Below are 26,669 nucleotides of genomic sequence, written 5' to 3'. Positions count from 1 at the left end.
TGGGTAAATTCTGGATATCTTTTTAAAATTTATTTCTAGGTTTATTCTTTTGTGACCAGAGAATATACTTTGAATGATTTCAGTTCTTAAACATTTGTAGAAGACTTTCATTTCTTAGATGATGAAGCAGATATACTTTATCCTGTTTCCCCTGCTAAGTACAACTAAAACCCTGGAACTTATATACAAAACAAACATAAAAAGACTTTGGAAAAGATAGGACATGGTACTGAGCTCCCAGGATTTTCTCTTGTCTCATATATCCTAGACTTGGAGCCAGAGAAGTCACCAACTCAGAAACACTAATGGGTACAGACAAAATAAAAGTGTTCCAAATAAAAGCATTGCCTCTCTAACCAAAGGACTAGGAAAGAGGCAGCATAGCAGGACAGAAACTTTTAGACAATAACTGTTGTGCCCCAGCCAAACACAACAGGAAAAGCGATTGTCCTACAACCATTCATACAAACAAATAAAGTGTGGGTAGGCTAGACGTCCACCTTTGTAGCTTGTAACAAATAGGCCCAAACTGTAACCAGGATTGTGTCAGAAAAGACCAAGTAGGGAGTTACTTTCATCCTCACCAGTTGGTAGTGAGACCGTCAGCTTTTGGTGTGAGTGGAGATCAAGTGGGAAGCCTGGACTTCTATTCCCAACTGGCTTTAATGGAGTGCTCCTCCAGTTCTTTACTGGGGTCGTGTTGGAGAGAGCCTAGTGAAAAGTCAGGACTTTTGGCACCTCTCAGTGGTAATGAGGCCATTCCTCCACCTCAAGGTGTCAGTGGCGGTCTTGTAGGAGCAAAAACAAAGCACTCCTACCCCTCCCAGCCAGAGAGGTATCAGCTGAAGCCTAATGGGGATCCAGAACTCTCTCACCTCTCACAGTAAAGGGTGCCTTCTCTTAAGTGTCAACAGAGGCCAAATGGGAGATCTGGATGTCTAACCCTTTTTGTCAGTGATAAGACTCTATCACCCTTCCCCTCCCAGAGTGATGTCAGATACAGCTGGCTAAAGCAGAGCTTTTAAATAATGATACTTGGAATTTCATAACATAATATAGAATTCCCCAGGTTTCCCTCAAAAATTATATGGTATACAAAAGAAAAAAAAAAGAAAGAAAATCTCAAACTGAGTGAAAAAAGGCAATCTGGAGACACCGACAACAAGATAACGTAGCTCTTAGAATTATCTGACAACTATGTAAAGGTATCCATCATACAAAATACTTCAAGAAGCAATTACAAACATGCATCCAAAAAGTGAAAAAGTAGAAAGACTCAGAAAAGAAATAGAAATTCTCAAAAAAAAAAAAAATAGAGAATGTAAAGAAAAAATTATAAATTTTAGAACTGAAAAACACAATAACTGAAATAACCATCTCAGTGGATGGGTTAAACAGCAAAATGGAGGGGACAGAGGAAAGAATCAGTGAACTGAAAGATTGAGTAATAAAAATTACCCAATCTGAACAAAAAGAGAAAATAGATTGAAAAAGGAATAGAACCTCAAAGACCTGTAGGACTAAAACAAAATATGTAACATTAATGTAATAAGAGTCCTAGAGGAGAGAAGAAAGAAGGTAGAGCTGAAAAAGTACTTAAAGAATAATAGCTGAAAACTTCCCAAATTTGTCAAAGACATTAACCTACACATTTAAGAAGCTAAACAAACCTGAAAAGAATAAACTCAAATAAATCCATGCTAAGACACATCATAATTAAACTTTTGCAAAATAAATGCAAAGAAAAAATCTTCAAAGCAGTGAGAGAAAAATAACACCTTTCCTATAGAGAGAAAAAAAAAAAAAAACGGAATGGAGACGATTTCTCATTTAAAAAAAAAAAAATGAAGTCTAGAAAACAGTGGCACAATATTCCCAAGTGCTGAAACTAAAAACTGTCAACACATAATCCTATACCCACTGAAAATATCCTTCAGGAATGAAGGGGCAATCAAAACTTTTCAAATGAAGGGAAACTAAAAGAATTTGTCACCAGCAGACCTATCTTAAAAGAAAGACTAAAGATAGTTCTTTTAAAAAATAAAATGATTAAAAAGGAAGCTTGCAGCATCAGGAAGAAAGAAAGTACACAGTAAGTAAAAATATGGGTAAATAAAATAGATTGTTCGGTTCCTGTTGAGTTTTCTAAATTATACTTCACAGTTGAAGTGAAAATTATAATAGTCTCATATGATTCTAATTGTACATAGATGAACTATACAAGAAAATTATATTGTAAGTAACAATGTGAAAGGATGTAAATAGAGGTAAGCTTTTACACTTCACTCCAAGTGGTTAGATGATGACACCAGTAAATTGCAATAAGTTATGCATGTGTAATGATACATATAGTGAAAGTATTTTAAACTACTTTAAGATAACTGTGAATAGAAATACTCAAACACACTAGATAAAACAAAATGGAGTTCTGAAAATTGTTCAAGTAGCCCACAAGAATATAGGAACAAGAAAATGGAGAAGAAAAATATAGAAGATAAACAAAAAACAAAAAATAAATTGACAAGTCTTAACAAAGTAATAGTTACATTAAATGTAAATGGTCTGAATATACTGATTAAGAACAAAGATTGCCATTAGAGATTAAAATCATGATCCAACCATGTACTGTGTATAAGAAACTCACTTCAAATATAACAATAGCAGCACGTTGTAAATGAAAGGAGGGATAAAAAGACATCAGGAGTGCCTTTATTGATATCAGATAAAGTAGACTTCAGAGCCAAAAATATATATATTTATGAAGGAAAGAAAGAAACATTATATAATGACCAGTGGGTTGATCCACTAAGAAGTCATGGTAGTCCTAAATGCATATGCATGAAACAACAGAGCTGTAAAATATGCAAAGCAAAAAAAAAAAAAAAAAAAAGGAGGAAATAGACAAATCCACTACTATAGTTGGGGAATTCAACAACACTCTCTTAACATTTGTTGGAAAAACTAGACAGAAAATCAGCAAGGCCATGTAAAAATCAACAATACAATCAACCAATCAACAAGATTTAATCAAAATTTGTAGAACGCTCCACCCAATAACGGCAGAATAAACATTATTTTCAAGTACCCACAGAACATCTACCAAGAGAGGCCATATCTTGGGCCATATAATAAACCTCAACCAATTTTAAAAAATTGAAATCATACAGAGTGTGTTCTGCAACCACAGTGAAATCAAATTAGACACCAATAACAGAAAAATAACAGAAAAATTCCAAACACTTGAAAACTAAACAACATTCTTCTAACAAATCTACAGATCAAATAGAAGACTCAAGGAAATAAAAAAAAAACATTGAATTGAATTAAAATAAAAATAAAACATATCAAATTTCATGAGACACAGCTAAATTAGTGCTGAGAGGGAACTTTATAGCACTAAAGACATACAATAGAAAAGTATAAAAGTCTTAAATTAATCATCTAAGCTCTAACTTCAGAAACCTAGAAAAAGAAGAGCAAGATAAACCCAATGCAAGCAGAAGGAAGAAAATATTAAAGATAAGCAGAAGAAATCAGTGAAATTGAAACTATAACATCAATAGAGAAGAACACTGTTTCAAAGTAAAAAGCTGACTCTTTGAAAAGATTAATAATATTGGGGAAAAAAACTTGTAACAAGTCTGTAAAATAAAAACAAGAGAGCCAGAAGACACAAATTACCAGTATCAGGAATGAAACAGGAGATATTGCTACAGATCCTGCAGACAGCAAAAGGATAATAAGGGAAACTATGAAAAACTGTACACACATAAATTTGACAACTGAGATAAAAGGAACCAATTCCTCAAAAAGCAAAAACTACTACAGCTCACTTGATATGAAATGAATAATTCAAATAGCCCTATAACTCCTAAGAAAACTGAATTCCTAATTTCAAAACTCCATAAAAATAAATCTCCAGGCTCAGAGAATTTTGCTACAGAATTCCACCTAATGTTTAAAGAATAGTTAACCATCAAACATATTTTAAAAGACTCAAGAAGAGAAGATTGTTCTATTATGTTTACCCAGATACTTGTTATATCTGTTCTACTTTCTTCATTCCTGATTTACCAAGTTTCTTTAGCAGTTCTTTTATGACAGGTCTGCTGACTACAGATTCTCTTCATTTTTCTACATCTGAAAATGACTTTATTTCACCTTTATTTCTGAAGAATATTTATGTTGAATATAGAATTTGGGGTTGACAGTTATTTTTTTTCATCTCTTTGAAATGCTGATCTCCATGGTTATTTACTAGAAATCTAGTCATTTACATCATTATTCCCTAAAGGTGATGTGCTATTTCTTTCTGCCTGCTTTTAAGGTTTTTTTCTTTGTTTTTAGTTTTTGGCAAATTGATTATGATGGGCATGGGTTTCTTTAGGCTTATATTTTCGGGTGGGGGGTTCATTGAGCTTCTTGAAGTTACAGGTTTATGTCTTCCACCAACTTTGGGGAATTTTCATCCACAATTTATTCAAATAATTTTTTTGTTTTGAGATGTAGTCTCACTCTGTCACCCAGGCTGGAGTGCAATGGCATGGTCTTGGCTCACTGCAACCTCTGCCTCCTGGGTTCAAGCAATTCTCCTGCCTCAGCCTCCCAAGTAGCTGGGATTTACAGGCCCATGTCACCATGCCTGGCTAATTTTTGTATTTTTAGCAGAGATGGGGTTTCACCATGTTGGCCAGGCTGATCTTGGACTCCTGATCTCATGATCCGCCCAACTCGGGCTCACAAAGTGCTGGGATTACAGGCGTGAGCCACTGTGCCCGGCCTATTATGTTTTTTAATTGTATTTCTCAGTTCAAAAAATTACATTATGTTCTTGTATCTTTTTTTGCTAAGGTTTATATTTTTCATTCATTCATCCTTACTTTTTGAGACATTTTTATAACAGCTTCTTTAAACAAACAATTTTTAATAGCTGCTTTGTCTGATAATTCCAATGTCTCTGTCATTTGGTCATTGACGTGTGTGGATTATTTTTCCTATGCAAGTTTACCTTTTCTTGGTTCTTTATATACCGAGTAGTTATGGATTTCATCTTGAACATTTAAAATATCATGTTGCAAGAGTCTGGGTTTTGTTTAAATCTAATGGAAAATCTTGATATTTTGGCTCTTGCAAGCAGTCACCTCTGTCAGGTTCAGATCTCAAGTTTTAACCATCCTTCTGTGGGTTGTGATTTCAATGTTAGTTCCACTTTCAAAGTTTTTGAAGTATGATGGGTACTGGTCCCGTGTGTGTACCACCAAGTGTTCCATCTGGGACTTGAATGCAGACTACCTTCTCACTTAGCTTTCAAAGTTGACATTATGCTTTTCAGGGTCTAATTCACACATGCGCATGATTTCATAAACAACGTTATGGATTTTCTATCCTGATATGCTCTCTCTTGCTTTCTATAATCTTACAGGTGCTTTTGGTTCCCTGTGTCTCCCTTTTTTGGTCCTCTGGCTCAGTAGCTAAGGCTGTCTTTACTCCCACACTGCTGTGCATTTCCCATGACTATGCCCACATTTGGCACCAGCTTGTGGAAGGACAGAGGAAGAAATGCAATGCAGGTTCAGGCTGTCTTTTCTGGACCACAGGTCCTCTCATTTGAAAGGATAGTTCCACTCTCTTGGAGTTTTTGGCCCTTACCAGCCCCTGTTTCTGCTTCTGTTGCCACTGCTGCCACTTATACAGTATTGCTTGGGGACTTGACTGTGAGAAAATTGAGACATTTTAAAAATGTTAATTTTCCCCATTTTGAGCATTCGAAAGATACTTCCCTGGTTCTTTTTTTTTGTTTTTTTTTTGAGACGGAGTCTTGCTCTGTCGCCCAGGCTGGAGTGCAGTGGCCGGATCTCAGCTCACTGCAAGCTCCGCCTCCCGGGTTCACGCCATTCTCCGGCCTCAGCCTCCCGAGTAGCTGGGACTACAGGCGCCCGCCACCTCGCCCGGCTAGTTTTTTGTATTTCTTAATAGAGACGGGGTTTCACCGTGTTAGCCAGGATGGTCTCGATCTCCTGACCTCGTGATCCGCCCGTCTCGGCCTCCCAAAGTGCTGGGATTACAGGCTTGAGCCACCGCGCCCGGCCACTTCCCTGGTTCTTGAGTGATAACTAGAGGGTTTTTCCTAAAACTTTCTCTGTTCATGCCAATTCCCACTTGCAGGTTTTGGGCTGCATTAAGTCTAGGCTGGAGGATAGCAGAGGAGGTAGACAATGGTAAACTCATCGCTGGATTGGTAATACTTTAAATTACGGTCTACTGCTCCAATCTTCCTGCTACTATCTACTTTTCAGAATCCTTGAATAGAAAGTCACACACTTAACCAAGGTTTTATAACTACATTCAGTGGGAGAGAGCATAGACTGTGCTTTCTCCAAATTATGGAGACCTTGAACTTATGAATTATCTTTTAAAGCAATTAGAAATGTGAAAATAGTATATTTTATGTTTACCTTAATCTTTACCATTTCTGACACTCTTAATTTATTTACATATATCCAAATTTCCATCTATCATTATACTCCTTTTGCCTTTAATATATTAATATTTAGTTTTAAATTCCTGTTTTAAAGTTCCAACAAATAGGTTATCACTGAGGCTGGTTCTTTTGATTACGTTATCTCTGGCAATGTTTTTTACACTTGCTTTTTTGATGTTTATTATAATTTTTGATTGAATGCCAGACATCATTTATAGAAGAACATTAGATATAGAAGTAAATAGTATTTAGCCTGGCAATGAGTACATGTCTTATTTTGTCAGACCCTTAGTGTAAGGGATTGAATCAATGTAGTCAGGAATTGAATGGAATTTGGGTTTTGTTGTTGCTGTTTTTACGTTAAGTGTGGCATGAACTTTAAATTCCTCCAGATATTGGTTGCTGTTACCTTGTGCTTAGGATGGGACTGGGGTGTGAATGGGTTTTTCTCAGTATTTCCGTTACTCGTCTGATATGGTTTAGGTGTTTTGTCTGCTCTAAATCTCATGTTGAAATGTGTTCCCCAGTGTTGGAGGTGGGGCCTAATCGAGGGTGTTAGGGTCATGGAGGTAAATCCCTTATGGATGTCTTGTTGCCCTCCTCAATGGTAATGAGTGAGTTCTCATCCTATGAGTTCTTGCAGGGGCTAATTGTTGAAAAGAGCATGGCATGGCATCTCTCTTACTTATTCTCTCATCATGTGACGCAGCTGTTCCCTCTTGGTCTTCTTCCAGGAATGGAAGCTTTCTGAGGTCCTCACCAGAAGCAGATGCTGGTGCCATGCTTCTTGTAGAGTCTGCAGAATTGTGAGCCAAATACACCTCTTTTCTATATAAATTATCCAATGTGAGGTATTTCTTTATAGCAACGCAAACAGACTAACACATCCCCTCAGCTTTTATTTGTCCATTCACAACTGTGCCACAGTGGTGAACTCTTTATACATGCTTGCTAAACTACTGTTGCTTCTCACTCCGTGCTGGGCTTATGGTGGAGGATGGAATGATTTTCCTTTGTTCTACTGCAGCTTCTTCCTTAGATAAGTCCTGTGCACTTGGGCCTCAAATGTAGGGCTTTCTCAGCGTTCTTACCTCTCTTTTGTGTGACAGTCAAACTCTAATTTGCTTTGTGGTTGATCTGGTGTGGGAGTTTCCTTCCCCTCTCCGAGGTGATATAATATCCTTTCAGGATCCTGAGCCCAAGGTGGATTCCTGCCTCTCTCTTAGGAACAGGTTTCTGCTTTTACCTCTCCTTTCTTTTTTCTTTTCCTTTCTTTTTTTTTTTTCTTATTTTATTTTATTTTATTTTATTTTTTTGAGACACAATCTCTCTCTGTCACTGAGGCTACAGTGCAGTGGCACAATCTCGGCTCACTGCAACTCTGCCTCCTGGGTTCAAGCAAGTATTTTGTCTCACCCTCCCGAGTAGCAGGGATTACAGGCACATGCCACCACGCCCAGCTAATTATCATATTTTCAGTAGAGACAGCATTTCACCATATTGGTCAGGCTGGTCTTGAACTCCTGATGTCAAGCAATCCACCCACCTCAGCCTCCCAAAGTGCTGAGATTGCAGGCATGAGCCACTATGCCCTGTCTACTTCTCCTCTTGAAGAAATAGATTTCTGCTAGTGGCCTGGGAGCTAAATACTTTGCTGCCATTTCACCAGTGTCTTAAAGCATTTGATTCAGAGAAATGAAAGGTGAGGGAAGCCAAGTGGAACTTGTGTCTTTCTCCAGCAGTAGCCAATCGCCTCCTGCATACCTGTGGCATTGAGAGGAGTTCTCCTCAGTCTCCTGCCTTTTCTTCTACCTTTTTATTGAACATCCTGTAGAGGTCTGTGGAAGTGAGTGTGAGCTCTCCGTATGTCTGTGGTTTTTATATATTCCAGACTGATATGCCAATCCCCACTTGTCTGTAAGAATTAATTAAAAAGTTAGCTTATTTCTTCTTAACCACTTGTGTGGCTCCCTCATTTTCCCTTCTGCTCTGCCAAAGATGAAACATATTATGTGTGTCATCTCTTTTTACAGTGGTTGGTCACCATGGAACTCATTTTACTTGTTTTCCCTAGGCTGTAGTTTGGATATTTGTCCCCTCCAAATCTCATGTTGAAATTTTATCCCCAATGTTGGAGATGGGGTCTAATGGCTGGTGTCTGGAGAATGAAGGTGGATCCCTCAGGAATAAATTAATCCCCTCCTTCGGGGAAAGGGTGAATAAATTCTTGCCATATTAGTTGAAGGAAGCTGGTTGGAAAAAAAAAAAAAAGAAACTAGCTCCTTCCTTGACCTCTTGCTTCGTCTCTCACCATGTGATCTCTGCACACACTGAATTCCCATTACCTTTTTCATGAGAGGAAGCAGCCTGAGCCCTCACCAGACACACAATCTTGGACCTTTCAGGCAGCATAATTATGAGCCAAATAAATATTTTCTCTTTATAAATTACCCAATCTCAGGTATTTCTTTGTACCAATACTAAATGGACTAAGATCCTGTGACTTCAGATTTTTGATGGGTTAAAGAAATGTTACATTTTTAGAAATAATCCAGCTTTTTCTCATTGTTAGGGTGGAAGAGACAGTCGATTGCATCTCTCTATATCCTAAGTAGAAGCACAGTCTGCTCATACATCTTTAATTATTTCTTACTATAAATTCCTAGAAGTGCAATTGAAACAAAAGATATGCATAAACATGTTTTTAAGACTACTTTGTACATATGGCCAAATTGCTGTAAGGAAAATTTTGCACATCTACTTCCTTCAGCTACTGCTGTAGTAGTCCAGCATTATAATTTCTATATCAAATAAAATGATCCCTTTACTAAGGTGTATTTGATTAAAAAGTTTTTTCTCTTGAACTAAGATGAACTATATCTTTTATTAAAAAAACAGATACATAGTTCTAAACTAGTAGGAAGGAACACATGCTAAGATGTTATCGTTAAAACATTTGATAATTAGTTTTTTTGTGGGTTTCAATAATCAAGCCTCCCGAGAGATTGTGTAAAGATCACCTTACAGTAACACTTGCCTTATGGGGAAAAGTATTTCTTTGCAATGCCAACATAACTGAGCTGAGCTAATGTCAAAATATATTGCTTGGAAGATGGGAGAATATAACACAAATAAGGGTAATCAATAGTTGGGGAAATAAAGCTCAACTGGTTTCTGGATGTTACAAGCAGTTTGGCCAGATCTCCAAATCTACTAACACTAAAGGCATTTTCTCCTACTACTATAGGTTCCTGAAAGTGGAAGTCATATCTTAAAACAAATTAGTAGCTGGAACTCTGACCACAGGTCCCTGTGTGATCACTTCTCCAGTGAGCTTTTCTGCATGGCCAAGACATATTTTACCCAGACCAGAGACAAGCTAAGCAGCCTGCTTTTTGTCTTCTTTTCCCTCAGAGCTACTCTGGTTCTTTTTTTCCTTCTGAGGACAGAGGTATCCCTTGATCAGGAGACACTCTGGGGCCAGTGAAGATATCTACTTCCACCACACAGCACCTTGCCAACATCAAGGGCATTATGGAATGATTAGCAAGACATTGCCTGACACCTGCTCCTGTCTCCTGTGATTTGGGCATGGTGTCTAAAAGTAGACCAGTTGGCTTGGGGAAGTTGCACAGTCAAAAAGAGTGATGCAAAACAATCAGCAGGGTCCAGGGGAATAATGACTAGAGGAGGACTCAGGCAAATTCAGCAGTGGATAGAGCAACATAGCAAAGAACAGACTGGATAAATTACATGGACAGTGGATGTCAGTGTAGGACTGAAACTGATCAAGGACAAGAAGCAGATCACACCTATGTGGACCCTTTGTTAACCCCCCAGAATGAAGAAGGAAAGAAGTAAGGGGAGAGGGGAGTAATCTGGATTCTCTGTATCAGGGGTGTCCAACATTTTGGCTTCCCTGGGCCACATTGGAATTGTCTTGGGCCACACATAAAATACACTAACACTAATGATAGCTGATGAGCTTTACAAAAATCAATTAAAAAATCATAATGTTTTAAGAAAGTTTACAAATTTGTGTTGGGCCTTATTCAAAGCCATCCTGGGCTGCAAGTGGCCCACAGGCCGCGGTTTGGACGAGCTTGGTCTAAGTATTTACTTAAAAGAGACTGGAAAAACACAGACATGGCAGTTTACCTTGTATTGGTAAGGTTACATTTTCTGTCTTCAATAGAAATAGGAGGCATAAGAGCTCAGTTAAGCTTTAGAGAAATGAAGCTTAATTTTTGCATACATGTATTTGTTTCTAAAATTCATAGCCACACCACATGACTTAGAGCTTTTTTCTCCCTCAACACATGCTGCAATTCATCTAAGTACTGACTGAAAGTTCTTCTACTGTTTCTGAGAAAGCTGCAGACTATGATAGGACCTTGGATTTTTAAAGCATCAGGGTTCTAAATATGACAGCTTGGTTTGAATTTAGTGTTATATCTCCTCTCTTGCAACCCCAGAAGATAGTCCCCCGCAAAAAAGAGAGGTCCCTGTTCTTCTGCTTCCCTTCGTTGACAATGTTGTGTGAGAAAACACAAGCCTGGAATTCCTGAGTTATGCAAGGATGACCAGGGCATACCAATTATCGTTAGAGAACGTGTGGGCTTGACACATTCATGCACGACTCCAGATGAGCAGGTTTTTGGTTGGGTGATTTTCCCTTGTCTGTCCAACCGTCTTTTATCCACAAAGATCCTAGCTTGTTTGTAATAAACCAGATCCCTGAATAAGGCAGCCTCCGGCCCACGTTATAGGCCCATTATACCAAGCAAGGTAGGGAGCAGAGAAAAAAGCTACAAAACGAACCAGAAGGGAACACAAGAAATGAAAGGGAATGTGTGTGTGTGATATCTTCCCTGTCTCTCTGAAAACACAATTCCCTGCTCACTTGTGTGGCCTCTTCCCAAATCAGAGCCTCTCTTCCTTTTCCCATGCCTCTCATCTTTTTCTTCTCTCTTCCTCTCCTGTCCTTTGCCTCTTTTTTGGAGATGGAGAGAACTGGGGAAACTGGAAGTTATACCGTGTGTCTCCAGCAGTGTCCACAGTTGAAATAATAATGGCTAATATTCAGGAGGCAGTTATGATGTTCCAGAACTGCACCAGAAACTTTCCAGAGAATCTAGTATGTTTGGCGAGGGGCAGGACATTATGTAACACAGGAGCATAAAATGTGAGGAGGGCAGAAGAAAGATGCTGGATGCCAGTGTGACCAAACATCCCTGTTTTCCTGACACCATCCAGGATTTTGCACTGAGATTTCTTCATTCTGAGCAGACATTCAGACCTGGGCTAACTGGGATGTTTGTCACCCTACTGTGCTCCCACTTACCCTTTTTAATTAGAGAACTTACTCTCTCTTTCCTCACGCTTCATGGTGTTCTTGTAATTCAGCTCAGTGGGAAGAATTAGGGTGTTCTTTGCCAAAGGACTGCATCTAAATCTCTGTCACAGTGGTCTTAGCCTTTTTCTGATGCTATACACAATAAATGACCATTGGAGGCATGACATGCACTAAGAACTACTGCACAGATGGGGTGGTCTCTGAATTTGCACACAATTCCTAGTGATTTGCTATAATTGGATCCCTTTCTCTCATACTACACAAGTACACAAGTGCAAGGCAGTCTTTATTAAACAGAGAAAAAATGGATCTCCCCTCGTTTACTTTTAGAGATAGTAATTAGTTTTACAGTAGTCCCCTGTTTATCCATCGTTTCCCTTTTGGATGTTTAATTATCAGCAGTCAACCAATGTATGAAAGTATTAAATAGAAAATTCCAGAAATAAACAATTCCTAAGTTGCACACTGTTCTGAGTAACATGATAAAAATCTCTCCCTGCTCTACCTCATCTGACCCAGGACATAAATCATCCTTCTGTCCATCGCATTCAGGACCATAGACACTCCCTTCCTGTTAGTCACTTAGTAGGCGTCTGGGTGATCAGATTGACCGTCCTGGTATCACAGTGCTTGTGTTCAAAGAATCCTTATTTTACTTCATTATTGCCCCAGAGTGCAAGACAAGAGATGGCAGCCATTCGAATATGACAAAAAGAAGCTGTAAAGTGCTTCTATTAAGTAAAGAGGTGACAGTTCTTGACTTAAATAAAGAAAAATAATTGTATGCTGAGGTTGCTAAGACCTACAGTAAGAACAAATCTTCTATCTGTTAAATTGTGAAGAAGGAAAAAAAATTGCGCTAGTTTTGCTGTCACATCTCAAACTGCAAAAGTTAGGACCACCGTATGTGATAAGTACTTAGCTAAGATGCAAAAAGTGTTAAATTTGTGGGTGGAAGACATGAAGAAACGTGTTCTAGTTGATGGCAATTGAGTTAAGTACTATCTGCAGTTTCAGGCATCTGCTAGGCGTCATGGAACATATTCCTTGTGGATAAGGGGGGTTAAACTGTAAATATTGGTGACCCCTCAAATTGGCCGTGGTACGCTTGTGTGCTCTGTCACCACAACTGATAACCATTTATTTAGCTCCTTTCTTTTCAAGGTGTGTGTAGTCCGTGATGGAGCATGAGCATTGCCTGGGAGCTGACGAGAAATACAGATTCTTGAGCTTCAACTTACAACTGCTGAATCCAAATCTACCTTTTAAAAAGAACCTCAACTGATTTGTACTTAGATCACATTTCCAGAAACACTCTAGAGCAGTGGTTTCCAAAGTGTTATACTGGATCAGCAGCACTGGTATTACCTGGGAACTTGACAGTAGTGTAAAATGTCAGGCCTCACTCCAAATCTACTGAATGAGAAACTCTGGGAGTGGTGCCCAGCCATCTGTGTTTTAACCAGCCCTCAAGGTGATTCTCATGTGAGCTAAAGTTTGAGAGCCACTGTCTAGAGCAAGGACAGAAAAGCATGATACTCCCATTCCCTGATACGTAACCTATGGCAAGTATGGCTAATCAATCATAATGCCCTTTCTGATTGAACCTGGACATGGCTTCAGAGTGTTTCTCAAAATGGCACTCTAGTCAGTCACTACCAGTTTAATGGAGATCTATGTGTCATCCCAGCATAAGTGGCTACACAAATGCCTCAACGGGGACCTGTGAACATATGTTGACAAAGCAGAGAGGCAGTCTTTTGGGCACAGGACACAAAAGCCTCTGTGTAACCTCCATGAAAACACTGATAGCTGTTAGGGTGAGAATTATATCCTTTCATTGTTAGTCTCATAAAGCAATGCCATGGTAAATTCACATTATTAGGGACAGTGGTCAAAATGCACTGCTGTTATGCTTGTTTAATATACTAAGTCTCTCCTCCAGCCCTCAGCCATACCTCTCATCCCTTTGTCCCTCTCATGTGTATGATGACACAGGAGAGCTGTGGGCTTGCTAGTATAGAAGCTCTCATAGTGCCCTACACCTCCAACTTCTAATACTTAAGTGACCTCCTAATTTTTTTATTAGTATCTGTCTTGCCCATTCTGTGACAGCAGAAATCACATTCATCTTGCTTATTGTTTTTATTAGTTTCCTAGGGCTACCATAACAAATTATTACAACTCAGGTGGTTAAGAATACAGAAATGTATTCTCCTGCAATTCTAGAGTCCAGAAATCAGAAATCAGTATCACTGGGCCAAAATGAAGGTGCCAGCAGGGCTGCACTCCCTCCAGAGGCTCTAGGGGAGGAATCTGTTGCCTCTTTCAGCTTCTGATGGCTGCCCGAATTCTTTGGTGTATGTTGCACCATGCCAGTCTCTACTGCCATTGTAACATCTCCACTGACTGTGACCCTCCTGACTCCCTCTTACAAGGATCTGTGTGATTACATTGGGCCCACCCGGATAATTCCACCCAGTGTAGGCCCCTCCCCTCAATATTTTTAATTTAATCACACATTTTGCCATATAAGGTAATGTTTTCATGTTTCAGGGATTAGGACGTGGACATATAGTTGGGGCCACCATTCAGCTCGCTATACTGCTGAATCACGGTGATTGCCTGGCTCTTAGTAGGCCCCCAATAAAACCATGTGATATGGGTAGTTAAAAGAATAAAGAAATGATGCAAGAGTAGATGGTGTCATCTAGGAAGAGTGCTGAGAGAGAGGATGGCTTTCTTTTTGGTTGGGGGAGTGGTATGGGGTCAGGGGTGGTTATACCTACAGCTTTTAAGTTCAGGGGTACATGTGCAGGATGTGCAGGTTTTTTACATAGGTTAACGTGTTCCATGGTGATTTGCTGCACAGATCATCCCATTACCTATGTATTAATCCCAGCCTCCATTAGCTATTCTTCCCGATGCTCTCTCTCCCACCACCTGCCCTGGCAGGCCTCAGTGTGTGTTATTTCCCCCCATGTATCCATGTGTTCTCATCACTCAGCTCCCACTTATAAGTGAGAACGTGTAGTGTTTGGTTTTCTGTTCCTGGGTTAATTTGCTGAGGATAATGGCTTCCAACACCATCCATGTCCTTGCAAAGAATGTGATATTGTTCCTTTTATGGCTGCATAGTATTCCATAGTGTATTTGTATCACATTTTCTTTATCCAGTCTATCATTGATGGGCATTTGGGTTGATTTCATGTCTTTGCTACTGTGAATAGTGCTGCAATGAACATATGCATGCATGTGTTTTTATATAGAATGATTTGTATTCCTTTGGGTATATACCTAGTAATGAGATTGCTGGGTCAAATGGTATTTCTACCTCTATGTCTTTGACAAATCCCCACACTGTCTTCTACAATGGTTGAACTAATTTACACTCCCAGCAACAGTGTAAAAGTGTTTCTTTTTCTCTGCAACCTCACCAGCATCTGTTGTTTTTTGACTTTTTAATAAAAGCCATTCTGACCAGTGTGAGATGGTATCTCTTTGTGGTTTTGATTTGTATTTCTCTGATGATCAGTGATGTCGAGCTTTTTTTTATATGTGTGTTGGCTGCATGTATGTTTTATTTTGAGAAGTGTCTGTTCATGTCCTTTGCCCACTTTTTAATTTTTTTTATTGTAAATTTGTTTAAGTTCCTTGTAGACTCTGGATATTAGAACTTTGTCAGATGGATAGATTGCAAAGATTTCCCCCTTTCAGTAGCTTGTCTGTTCACTCTGATGATATTTTCTTTTGCTGTGCAGAAGTTCTTTAGTTTGATTATATTCCATTTGTCAATTTTTGCTTTTCTCGCAATTGCTTTCGGCATTTTCATCATGAAATCTTTACCTGTGCCTATGTCCTGAATGGTATTGCATAGATTTTCTTCTCAAGTTTTTATAGTTTTGGGTTTTACTTTAAATCTTTAATCCATCTTGAGTTAATTTTTGTATATGGTGTGAGGAAGGAGTCCAGTTTACATGTTCTGCATTTGGCCAGCCAGCACTCCCAGCACCATGTATTGAACAGGAAGTCCTTTCTTCATTGCTTGTTGTTGTCAAGCTTGTCAAAGATCAGATGGTTGTAGGTGTGCAGTCTTATTTCTGAGTTCTTTATTCTGTTCCATTGGTCTTTGTCTCTGCTCTTGTACAAGTACCATGCTGTTTTGGTTACTGTACCTTGTATTAATAGTATAGTTCGAAGTCAGGTAGCATGATGCCTCCAGCTTTACTCTTTTTGCTTAGACTTGTCTTGGCTATTTGGACTGTTTTTTGGTTCTATATGAATTTTTAAATAGTTTAATCTAATTCTGCAAAGAATGTCAATAGTAGTTTAACAGGAAAAACATTGAATCTATAAATTACTTTGGGCAGTATGGACATTTTCATGACATTAATTCTTCCTAACCATGAGCATGAAATGTTTCTCTACTTGTTTGTGTCCTCTCTGATTTCTTTGAGCAGTGGTTTGTAGTTCTCCTTGAAGAGGTCCTTCACTTCCCTTGTTAACTGTATCCCTAGATATTTTATTCTGTTGGTAGCAGTTGTGAATTCATGATTTGACTCTCTGCTTACCTGTTTGTGTACAGAAATGCTAGCAATTTTTGTACATTGATTATTTTACACCCAGAGATTTTGTTGAAGTTGCTTATCAGCTTAAGAAGCTTTGGGCTGAGACGATGGGGTTTTCTAGATATAGAATTATGTCATCTGCAAATACAGACAATTTGACTTCCTCTCTTCCTATTTGAACACCCTTTATTTCGTCTCTTGCCTGATTCCCTGGCCAGAACTTCCAATACTATGTCGGATAGGAGTGGTGAGACAGGTCTTGTGCTGGTTTTCAATGGGAATGCTTTCAGCTTTTGTCCATTCAGTATGGTGGTGACTGTGGGTTGTCATATATGGCTTTTATTATTTTGAGTTATGTTCCTTCATTGCCTAGTTTATTGAGTTTTTAACATGAGTAGATGCTGAATTTTAGCGAAAGCCTTTTCTGCATCTATTGAGATAATCATGGTCGTTTTTGTCTTTAGTTGTGTTTATGTAATGAATCACATTTATCGATTTACATTTGTTGAAACAACCTTGCATCCTGGGGATGAAGCCTACTTGATCATGGTGGATAAGCTTTTTGATGTGCTACTGGATTTGGCTTACCAGTATTGTATTGAGGAATTTTGCACCATGTTCATCAAGAATATTGGCCTGGAGTTTTCTTGTTGTTGTTGTATTTCTGCCAGGTTTTGGTATCAGAATGATGCTGGCCTCACAGAATTCATTAGGGAGAAACTGAAAAGTTCCTTTTCAATTTTTTGGAATAGTTTCAATGGAAATAGTACCAGCTCTTCTTTGTACTGCTGGTAGAATTCAGCTGTGAATCCGTTTGGTCTTGTGATTGTTTTGGTTGGTAGGTTATTTATTACTGCTTCAATTTCACAACTCGTTATTGGTCTATTCAGAGATTCAATTTCTTCCTGATTCAGTCTTGGGAGGGTGTATGTGCCCAGGAATTTATCCACTTCTTCTAGATTTTCTAGTTTATGTGCATAGAGGTGTTTATAGTATTCTCAGGTGGTTGGTTGTATTTCTGTGGGGTCAGTGGTGATATCCCCCTTATCATTTCTGATTGTGTTTATTTGATTCTTCTCTCTTTTCTTCTTTACTAGCCAAGATAATGGTCTATATATTTTATTAACTTTCTCAAAAAAACACCTGCTGGATTCACTGATTTTTTGAAGTGTTTTTTTGTGTCTCTATGTCTTTCAGTTCAGCTTTGATCTTGGTTATTTCTTGTCCTCTGCTAGCTTTGGGATTTGTTTTCTCTTGGTTCTCTAGTTCTTTTAATTGAGATGTTACTTCTTTATTGCCAAGCTAATGGTCCATATATTTTATTAATTTTCTCAAAAACACAGCTCCTGGATTCACTGATTTTTTTGAAGTGGTTTTATTTTTTTTTTTTCATGTATGTGTGTCTCTATCTCTTTCAGTTCAGCTTTGATCTTGGTTATTTCTTGTCTTTTCTGCTACCTTTGGGATTTGTTTACTCTTGGTTCTCTAGTTATTTTAGTTGAGATGTTATGTTGTTAACTTGAGCTCATTTTAGCTTTTTAAATGTGGGCACTGAGTGCCATACATTTCCCTCTTAACACTACCTTAGTTGCATCCCAAACGTTCTGGTATGTTGTCTATTTGTTCTCATCAGTTTCAAGAACTTATTGATTTCTGCCTTAATTTCAGTGTTTACCCAAAAGTCATTCAGGAGCAGATTGTTCAATTTCCACATGATTGTGTGGTTTTGAGTGAATTTCCTAATCTTGAGTTCTAATTTGATTGTGCTGTGATCTGAGAAACTTTGTTATAATTTCAGTTATTTTGCATTTGCTGACGAATATTTCACTTCTGGTTATGTGATCAATTTTAGAGTAAGTGCCATGTAGTGATGAGAAGAATGTATACTCTGTTAAATAAGTGGGGAATCTGGTAGATATCTATCAGGTCCACTTGATATAGAGCTGAGTTTAGGTCCTAAATATTTTGTTAATTTTCTGTCTTGATTATTTGTCTAATATTCTCAATGGGTGTTAAAGTCTCCCACTATTATTGTGTGGGAGTCTAAGTCTCTTTGAAGGTCTCTAAGCACTTGCTTTATGAACCTGGGTGCTCCTGTATTGGGTGCATATATATTTAGGATAGTTAGCTCTTCTTGTTAATTTGAACCCCTTACCATTATGTAGTGCCCTTCTTTGTCTTTTTTATCTTTGTTGGTTTAAAGTCTGTTTTGCCAGAAACTAGGCTTGCAACCCCTGCTTTTTTCTGTTTTCCATTTGCTTGGTAAATTTTCCTCCATCCCTTTATTTTGAGCCTATGTGTGTATTTGCATGTGAGATGGGTCTTTTTAATACAGCACACCAGTGGGTCTTGTCTTTTTATTTGGCTTGCCATTCTGTGTTTTAATTGAGGCATTTAGCCCATTTACATTTAAAGTTAGTATTGATATGTGTGGATTTGATCCTGTCATCATGATGTTAGCTGCTTATTTTGCAGACTTGTTGGTGTGGTTGCTTTATAGTGTTACTGGTCTGTATATTTCAGTGTGTTTTTCTAGGGGCTGGTAATGTATTTTCCTTTCCATATTTAGTGATTCCTTCAGGAGCTCTTGCAAGGCAAGTCTGGTGGTGATGAATTCCCTAAGCATTTGCCTGTCTGAAAAGGATGTTATTTCTCTTTCGTTTATGACGCTTAGTTTGGCCAGATATGGAATTCTGAATTGAAAATTCTTTTCTTTAACAATGTTGAATATTGGCTCCCAATCTCTTCTGGCTTGTAGGGTTTCTCCTGAGAAGTCTGCTGTTAGTCTGATAGGCTTCCTTTTTTGGATGAATTGGCCTTTCACTCTGGCTGCCCTTAACATTTTTCCTTTCATTTCAACCTTGGAGAATCTGATGATTGTGTCTCTTGGAGTTGATCTTCTCATTGAGTATCTTACTGGGGTTCTCTTCATTTTCTAAATTTGAATGTTGGCCTGTTTTGCTAGGTTGGGAAAATTCTCCTGGATGATATCCTAAAGTGTGTTTTCCAACCTGGTTCCATTCTCCCCGTGTCTTTGAGGAACCCCAGATCAGTTGTAGGTTTGGCCTCTTTACGTAATCCCATATTTCTCAGAGGTTTTGTTCATTGCTTTTCATTCTTTTTTCTCTATTTTTGTCTACCTGTCTTATTTCAGAAAGGTAGTCTTAAAGCTCTGAGATTCTTTCCTCCACTTGATACACTCTGCTATTGATACCTGTGATTGCATTATGAGGTTCTTGTGTTGTATTTTTCAGCTCCATCAGGGAGGTTATGTTCCTCTCTAAACTGGCTATTCCAGTTATCAGCTTCTGTATTGTTTTATCATGATTCTTAGCTTCTTTGCATTGGGTTACAACATGCTCTTTTAGCTGAGTGAAGTTCATTATTACCTACTTTCTGAAGCCTACATCTGTCAAATCAGCCATCTCAGCCTCAGCCCACTTCTGTGCCCTTGCTGAAGAAGTGTTGTGGTCATTTGTAGGAGAAGAGACATTCTGGCTTTTTGATTTTTCGGTGTTTTGTGTTGATTCTTTCTTATCTTTTAAGGCTTATCTACCTTTTATCTTTGAGGTTGCTGACCTATGAATGAGGTTTTTGTGGGGTCTTTTGTTGTTGTTGTTGTTTTCTGTTTGTTTTTCTTTTAACAGTCAGGCCACTCTACTGTAGGGCTGCTGCAGTTTGCTAGGGGTCCACCCCAAACCCCAGTCACTTCGATTTCTCCTGTACCCAGAGGTATCACAAGTGAAGGCCATGAAACAGCAAAGATGGCAGCCAGCTCCTTCCTCTGGAAGCTCTGTGCTGGGGGTTACTGACCTCTTCCTGGCCTGCATGCACCTGTAGGAAGTAGCTGAAGCTCCCCATTGGCAGGTCTCACCAAGTCAGGAGGAATGGGATCAGGCACCTGCCCCAAAATACAGCCTGACTGCTTTTTGGTAGAGCAGGTGTGCTACACTGGCTGGGGGCGAGGAAGTGGGGGAGTGGGGGGGAACTTCCTTGTCCTGACTCCCTGTATTCTCCAAAGCCAGCAGGCTGGAGCAGCTGAGTTGACAAAACCACATAAATGGATGCCACCCCTCCCGCAGGGAGCTCTGTCCCAGGCAGAGATCAAAGCTCTGTTTATAAAGCTTTGCTGGAGTGGCTAAAGCCCCCACAGGAAGGTCCTGTCCAGTGAGGAGGAATGGATCAGGGTCTTGCTTAAAGAAGCCGTCTGGCCAAGATGGCCAAATAGGAACAGCTCCAGCCTCCAGCTCCCAGCATGAGGGACACAGAAGACGGTTGATTTCTGCATTTCCAACTGAGGTACTGGGTTCATCTCAATGGGGTGTGTCAGACAGTGGGTGCAGGACAGTGGGTGCAGTCCACCAAGCAAGAGCCAAAGCAGGGCGAGACATCACCTCACCTGGGAAGCACAAGGGGGAAGGGAATTCCCTTTCCTAGCCAAGGGAAACCCTGACACACAACACCTGGAAAATCGGGTCAATCCCACCCTAATACTGCACTTTACCAAGGGTCTTAGCAAATGGTACACCAGGAGATTATATCCCGTGTCTGGCTTGGAGTGTCCCATGCCCACGAAGCCTCCCTCATTGCTGGCACAGCAGTCTGAGATCTAACTGCAAGGCGGCGGCGAGGCTGCGGGAGGGGCGCCCACTATTTCTGAGGCTTGAGTAGGTAAACAAAGCAGCTGGGAAACTCGAACTAGGTGGAGTCCACTGAAGCTCAAGGAGGCCTGCCTGCCTCTGTAGATTCGACCTCCGGGGACAGGGCACAGCCAAACAAAAAGCAGCAGAAACCTCTGCAGATTTAAATGTCCCTGTCTGACAGCTTAGAGAGCAGTGGTTCTCCCAGCATGGAGTTTGAGATCTGAGAATGGACAGACTGCCTGCTCAAGTGGGTCCCTGACCCCCAAGCAGCCTAACTGGGAGACACCCCCCACTAGGGGCAGACTGACACCTCACACCTCATGCAGCCGGGTACCCCTCTGAGATGAAGCTTTCAGAGGAACAATCAGGCAGCAACATTTGCTGTTCAGCAATATTCACTCTTCTGCAGCCTCCGCTGGTGATACCCAGGCAAACAGGGTCTGGAGTGGACCTCGAGCAAACTCCGACAGATCTGCAGCTGAGGGTCCTGACTGTTAGAAGAAAAACTAACAAACAGAAGGGACATCTACACCAAAACCCCATCTGTTTGTCACCATCATCAAAGACCAAAGATAGATAAAACCACAAAGATGGGGAAAAAGCAGTGCAGAAAAGCTGAAAATTTTAAAAATCAGAGCACGTCTCCCCCTCCAAAGGAATGCAACTCCTCGCCAGCAATGGAACAAAGCTGGACGGAGAATGACTTTGACAAGTTCAGAGAAGAAGGCTTCAGACAATCAAACTTCTCCGAGCTAAAGGAGGAAGTTCGAACCCATCACAAAGAAGCTAAAAACCTTGAAAAAAGATGTGATGAATGGCTAACTAAAATAACCAATGTAGATAAGTCCTTAAATGACCTGATAGAGCTGAAAGCCATGACACGAGAACTACGTGAAAAATGTACAAGCTTCAGTAACTGACTCGATCAACTGGGAGAAAGGGTATCAGTGACTGAAGATCAAATGAATGAAATGAAGTGAGATGAGAAGTTTAGAGAAAAAAGAGTAAAACGAAATGAACAAAGCCTCCAAGAATTATGGGACTATGTGAAAAGACCGAATCTACATCTGATTGGTGTACCGGAAAGTGATGGGCAGAATGGAACCAAGTTGGAAAACACTCTGCAGGATATTATCCAGGAGAACTTCCCCAACCTAGCAAGGTAGGCCAACATTCAAATTCAGGAAATACAGAGAACACCACAAAGATACTCCTCAAGAAGAGCAACTCTAAGACACATAATTGTCAGATTCACCAAAGTTGAAATGAAAGAAAAAATGTTAAGGGCAGCCAGAGAGAAAGGTGGGGTTACTCACAAAGGGAAGCCCATCAGACTAATAGCAGATCTCTCGGAAAAACAACAAGCCAGAAGAGAGTGGGGGCCAATATTCAACATTCTTAAAGAAAAGAATTTTCAACCCAGAATTTCACATCCAGCCAAACTAAGTTTCATAAGTGAAGGAGAAATAAAATCCTTTACAGACAAGCAAATGATGAGAGATTTTGTCACCACCAGGCCTGCCCTACAAGAGATCCTGAAGGAAGCACTAAATGTGGGAAGGAACAACCAGTACCAGCCACTGCAAAAACATGCCAAATTGTAAAGACCATCGATGCTAGGAAGAAACTGCATCAACTAACAAGCAAAATAACCAATTAACATCAAAATGACAGGATCAAGTTCACACATAACAATATTAACTTTAAATGTAAATGGGCTAAATGCTCCAATGAAAACACACAGACTGGCAAATTCGATAAAGAGTCAAGACTCATCAGTTTGCTGTATTCAGAAGACCCATCTCACGTGCAGAGACACGCATATGCTCAAAATAAAGGGATGGAGGAAGATCTACCAACCAAATGGAAAACAAAAAAAGCAAGGGTTGCAATCCTAGTATCTGATAAAACAGACTTTAAACCAACAAAGATCAAAAGAGACAAAGAAGGCTATTACATAATGGTAAAGGATTAAATTCAACAAGAAGAACTAACTATCCTAAATATATATGCACCCAATACAAGAGCACCCAGACTAATAAAGCAAATCCTTAGAGACTTACAAAGAGACTTAGACGCCCATACAATAATAGTGGGAGACTTTAACACCCCACTGTCAACATTAGACAGATCAATGAGACAGAAAGTTAACAAGAATATCCAGGAATTGAACTCAACTCTGCACCAAGCGGATCTGATAGACATCTACAGAACTCTCCACCCCAAATCAACAGAATATACATTCTTCCCAGCACCACATTGCACTTATTCCAAAATTGACCACATAGTTGGAAGTAAAGCACTCCTCAGTAAATGTAAAAGAACAAAAATTGTAACAAACTGTCTCTCAGACCACAGTGCAATCAAACTAGAACTCAGGATTAAGAAACACAATCAAAACCACTCAACTACATGGAAACTGAACAACCTGCTCCTGAATGACTACTGGGAACATAATGAAATGGAGGCCGAAATAAAGATGTTCTTTAAAACCAATGAGAGCAAAGATACAACATACCCGAATCTCTGGGACACATTTAAAGCAGTGTGTAGAGGGAAATTTATAGCACTAAATGCCAAAAAGAGAAAGCAGGAAAGATCTAAAACTGACACCCTAACATCACAATTAAAAGAACTAGAGAAGCAAGAGCAAACACATTCAAAAGCTAGCAGAAAGCAAGAAATTACTAAGAGCTGAGCAGAACTGAAGGAGATAGAGACACAAAAAACCCTTCAAAAAAACCATGAATCCAGGAGCTGGTTTTTTGAAAAGATCAACAAAATTGATAGACTGCTAGCAAGATTAATAAAGAAGAAAAGAGAGAAGAATCAAATAGACACAATAAAAAATGATAAAGGGGATATCACCACTGACCCCACAGAAATACAAACTACCATCAGAGAATACTATAAGCACTTCTATTCAAATAAACCAGAAAACCTAGAAGAAATGGATAAATTCCTGGACACATACACTCTCCCAAGACTAAACCAGGAAGAAGTTGAATCCCTGAATAGACCAATAACAGGCTCTGAAATTGAGGCAATAATTAATAGCCTATCAACCAAAAAAAGTCCAGGACCAGATGGATTCGCAGCCAAATTCTACCAGAGGTACATGGAGGAGCTGGTACCATTCCTTCTGAAACTATTCCAATCAATAGAAAAAGAGGGAATCCTCCCTAACTCATTTTATGAGGCCAACATCATCCTGATACCAAAGCCTGGCAGAGACACAACAAAGAAAGAGAATTTTAGACCAATATCCCTGATGAACATCAATGCAAAAATCCTCAATAAAATACTGACAAACCAAATCCAGCACACATCAAAAAGCTTATCCACCATAATCAAGTGGGCTTCATCCCTGGGATGCAAGGTTGGTTCAATATATACAAATCAATAAACGTAATCCAGCATATAAAAAGAACCAAAGACAAAAACCACATGATTATCTCAATAGCTGCAGAAAAGGCCCTTGACAATATTCAACAGCCCTTCATGCTAAAAACTCTCAATAAATTAGGTATTGATGGAACATATCTCAAAATAATAAGAGCTATTTATGACAAACCCACAGCCAATATCATACTGAATGGGCAAAAACGGGAAGCATTCCCCTTGAAAACTGGCGCAAGACAGGGATGCCCTCTCTCACCACTCCTATTCAACATAGTGTTGGAAGTGCTGGCCAGGGCAATGAGGCAAGAGAAAGAAATGAAGGGTATTCAATTAGGAAAAGAGGAAGTCAAATTGTCCCTGTTTGCAGATGACATGATCGTATATTTAGAAAACCCCATTGTCTCAGCCCAAAATCTCCTTAAGCGATAAGCAACTTCAGTAAAGTCTCAGGACACAAAATCAACGTGCAAAAATCACAAGCATTCTTAAACACCAATAACAGACAAACAGAGAGCCAAATCATGAGTGAACTCCCATTCACAGTTGCTTCAAAGAGAATACAATACCTAGGAATCCAACTTACAAGGGATGTAAAGGACCTCTTCAAGGAGAACTACAAACCACTGCTCAATGAAATAAAAGAGGACACAAACAAATGGAAGAACATTCCATGCTCATGGATAGGAAGAATCAACATCGTGAAAATGGCCATACTGCGCACGGTAATTTATGGATTCAATGCCATCCCCATCAAGCTACCAATGACTTTCTTCACAGAACTGGAAAAAACTACTTTAAAGTTCATATGGAACCAAATAAAACCATAATGAGATACCACCTCACACCAGTTAGAATGGCAATCATTAAAAAGTCAGGAAACAACAGGTGCTGGAGAGGATGTGGAGAAACAGGAACACTTTTACACTGTTGGTGAGACTGTAAACTAGTTCAACCATTGTGGAAGACAGTGTGGCGATTCCTCAAGGATCTAGAACTAGAAATACCATTTGACCCAGCCATCTCATTACTGGGTATATGCCCAAAGGATTATAAATCATGCTGCTATAAAGACACATGCACATGTATGTTTATTGCAGCACTATTCACGATAGCAAAGACTTGGAACCAACCCAAATGTCCATCAATGACAGACTGGATTAAGACAACGTGGCACATATACACCATGGAATACTATGTAAAAAAGGATGAGTTCATGTCCTTTGTAGGGACATGGATGCAGCTGGAAACCATCATTCTCAGCAAACTATCGCAGGAACAGAAAACCAAACACCGCATGTTCTCACTCATAGGTGGGAACTGAACAATGAGAATACTTGCACCCAGGAAGGGGAACATCACACACTGGGGCCTGTTGTGGGGTAGGGGGTGGGGGAAGGGATAACATTAGGAGATATACCTAATGTAAATGACGAGTTAATGGGTGCAGCACACCAACATGGCACATGTATACATATGTAACAAACCTGCACATTGTGCACATGTACCCTAGAATATAAAGTATAATTTAAAACCAAAAGAAGAAAAAAAAAATAAAAGCAGTCTGGCCACAATCTGGCAAGGCAGCAGTGCTGCATTGTAGGAGAACCTTCCTTGTCTGGATCATCTGTATTCTCCACAGCTGGCAGGCTGGAGTGGCTGAGTCTACTGAATCATAGAGTTGGTGGCTGTCCATTCCCCCAGGAACTTGGACCATCTCAAGTAGCTTCCAACTCACTGCCATTAGAGGCTGGGATTCCAAGCCAGTAAATCTTAACTTGTGAGGTGCTGTGTGAATGGGGCCCACAAAAAGATGCTTCCTCCTTCTCTGGATTTAGCTCCCTTCCTAGGGATATGTACGGAAGGATTTCCCACCGTGCTGGGAAACTCAGGGCCAGAATATATAAAACTTCTAAGCCTCTGTGTGCAGCCGAGTGGCTGCTATGCTGAAACTCCACACAGCTTTGTGTATTAGACCCAAGGCCCCGGTAGCATGGATTTACAAGGGGAATCTCCTGATCCACAGGTTGCAAAGATCCATGGGAGAAGTGTGGTTTCCCAGGCAGGGTCACACAATTACTTACTGATTCCCTGGGCTGGGATTGCTTCCCTTGGCTCCGTGCTGCTTCCCGGTGGGCCATCAGCAATTCCCTGCTTTTCTTCATTCTCCACGGGTGGAGCTGTTCCTCCAGTCGGCCCCAGTGCGAGAACCTGGATATCTC

The sequence above is a fragment of the Theropithecus gelada genome, chromosome X (genome assembly GCF_003255815.1).
Source record: "Theropithecus gelada isolate Dixy chromosome X, Tgel_1.0, whole genome shotgun sequence".
Taxonomy (NCBI): Eukaryota; Metazoa; Chordata; class Mammalia; order Primates; family Cercopithecidae; genus Theropithecus; species Theropithecus gelada.
Note: the sequence above shows the minus strand (reverse complement) of the source record.